We start from the raw sequence: 3,123 nt of genomic DNA on the forward strand, positions 1-3,123 counted from the left end.
TAATTTTGGACCCCTGTGATCATATACTTATGTATATGTGTGTTGAGGAGTTGGTATATGCATGTATGGAGAGCTTGAAGAGAAGGAGGAGCTTGGTTTGCCGTCGGGCTGAGTTCTGGATGAACTCAGGTTCGGCAGCCGAAGGTTCATTCGGCCGCCGAACCTCTTGCATGGTGGCTTAGGCTGCCATAGCTTGCCCCCGCGAGTTTTGCATGTTCGGCTCTGTTTGAGGACTTCGGCCGCCGAAGGTGCCGCCGAAGGTTAGAGACTTTCGTCTCTGGAGTGCCTTGTGGCCTCCGAAACTTGCCCCCGAAAGGGTTCGGCCGCCGAAGCTTGAGATTCGGCCGCCGAAGGTGCTTGAGTTTCGTCTCTGGAGAGGACATTCGGCCGCCGAACCTGCCGCCGAAAGTGTTCTGTCCAGCTTTCCTTTGCTTGCTTTGCATGACTGTTAGAGTGAGTGTAAGGGGATTCTTGGGGAGTTTATTAGAGTTGGTCATAAGCTTGTTTGGTCCCTCATTTGAGCCTTTATGTGCTTATACAGACCAGAGGAACCAGAGAGAGCAGCAGTGAGTACTGCTCCAGAGGTTCAGAACCTGCAGAGTCAGTCAGTCCAGATAGCCAGAGGTGAGTGGAACTAAACTTATGATTTTTAATTGAACCACAACCTGTTTTTAGCATATCTCATGCATCATGTTTATGCCATAGGTTGATTGCATTAGTATTCACGAATATGTTGCATTGCATTGATATTTGGTAATGTGAGTGAATGCTGAATGATCCAATAGTCTCAGACAGGAAGTCCAGGAGCCTTTGACTACGCCCTGGCACGTATAGCAAAGACCAGGAGCCTTTGACTACGCCCTGGCAGGTATATAGCAAAGTCCAGGAGCCTTTGACTACGCCCTGGCAATGGTAAGTTCACAGGTGTTATATACACATATACATATATGACAGGAAGACCAGGTGCTCGATTCTACGCCCTGGCACAGAGTTACTGGGACTATGTGGTGACAGGTTTACTCTTGATGTGGCTTGTCTGTGTTATGGCGCATTCCATGAGATCATATTTTACTAAGATGTTTTACTGTTCTACTCACTGGGCTATAGAGCTTATCCCACTCCCTTAACCCCAGTTTTGCAGGTTCAGTGTACAGTGTACAGGGACAGTCCAGCAGAGTACAGGAAAGGGAAGAGATCTGTAATAGCTTAGAGTGGACATGTAATATTAAAGAGATGTAATAGTTGTTGCTTGACCTAGACCTAGTGATGTATGTGTTGTACATGATCTGTATATGTATGTATGTTTTCCTGTATGTGATAACCAGGCTTAACAGGTATGAATGACCCATCTAGAGCAAGCTCTAGTCAGGGATACAGAGTACAGAGTACATGAGTACAGAGTACAGAGATAGTGCATGCACAGGTTAAGCCTTGGTTCAGAAAAGAGTTTTATTTTCACTGAAAATGTATGATCATGTATGAGGTTTACAGGTTAACAGAGAGTATAGCAGGCTTGCTACGGGTTCTGGCGGCCTTAAGCCGACCTGAATCCTAGCGCCGGTGACGGTCCTTTTTGGGGTCGTTACAGATTTGGTATCAGAGCCCTAGGTTCACATGATCGGACCTACAGAGACAGTGTTGGGCTCAGACAGGTTAGCAGTGGTCAAGCACAATAGGAAATCATGTCCACTAGGATAGGGTCTTGAGTCCTATCTGTTATGCTATGCCATGAGTATTGTTTGTGTATGATTGATATGTGATGTTTATGTGCTTAAGTGGTATGTTATATGTTGTGTTTCCAGAGTAAAGATGCGAGGAACTCGTCGATCAGCTCGATTGACTGGAGTCCCACCAGAGAATGAGAGACCAGCTGCTCGTCCTCCTGCATTGCCAAGGGCAAGGTCTCAGAGATCTAGCAGGGAAGGTACGTCAATAGACCCTAGAAGGTCTGTAGACGAGAGCAGAAGAGGAACAGTTAGGGGAGGAAGATCAGAGGAAAGGAGGGAAGCTATGGGGATTGATCCGTCTAGAGATGACAGTATGGGTATAGGCAGTTTTGAGGAAGGTATGGGAGAATCACAGGGTGGTGCTCAGGCCTCAGGTTTTGGTTATCCATCCTTGTTTCAGGAGCCAGAGTATCCGATGGAGGGGATGTCGCAGTACTCTCGATTTGACCCATATCCTACATACATGCCATATATGCCATATCCTCACTATTACCCATCATATCCACCATATCCTATGTATCCATCTTCCCCTACTCATTCAAGTGCAGTACACCTAGAGCCAAATGACCCAGTACTACCACCAGAACCAGTAGCCCCTGTTGTTGACAGACATGAACCTAGCTCATCTGGAGGTAAAGTCCAAATGACGGAATACTTGAAATTGGATGCTCCGAAATATAACACAGGAGATGATCCATTTGATTACCTCAGAGCAGTTAGGATGATCACTAGCGAATTGGGAGCAGATGATAGGAGAGCCATTGAGATGGCAGGTTTCACATTAAAATGCAGGAAGGCCAGAGAATGGTTTAAGAATTATGTGGAGCCGAGAATGGACAGCATGTCATGGGGAGAGTTCGCTAATGAGTTTGCAGGGTGGGCTTTTCCTGACAGTTCCAGAGAGATGAAGATAATTGAGTTTGAACAGTTGAGACAAACAGATGAGATGACTGTTGATGAGTTTACAGATAAGTTTTTAGATCTGCTTCAGTACGTGGGTCAGGCCTATGATACTGATCAGAAGAAGGCGAGGAGATATACCATGAGACTTCATCCCAGGTATTCTTCTTTGATCCTTCCAGCAGAAAAGGAGAGTTTTCACTCTATTATAGATGCAGCTAGGAAGATGGAAGCTAGTGCTAATATTCAGAAACAGTCAAAGACACAGGCTTCGGGTTCTAAAGCCCCCACACCAAGCGGTAAAAGATGGGATAGAGCAAAAGGAACAAAGAGTAAGTTCTGGAGTAAAGTCAAGTCAGGTCTGGGAATAGGTAGTGGCTCAAGCTCTGGCACAGCTCCAGTCTGCAGACGATGCGGAAAACCACATGGAGGAGTTTGTCGGTTGGGATCTTCAGCTTGTTTTCGCTGTGGACAGGAAGGGCATATTGCTCGGGAT

This window comes from Manihot esculenta, chromosome 3 (assembly GCF_001659605.2).
Source record: "Manihot esculenta cultivar AM560-2 chromosome 3, M.esculenta_v8, whole genome shotgun sequence".
NCBI classification, from domain to species: Eukaryota; Viridiplantae; Streptophyta; class Magnoliopsida; order Malpighiales; family Euphorbiaceae; genus Manihot; species Manihot esculenta.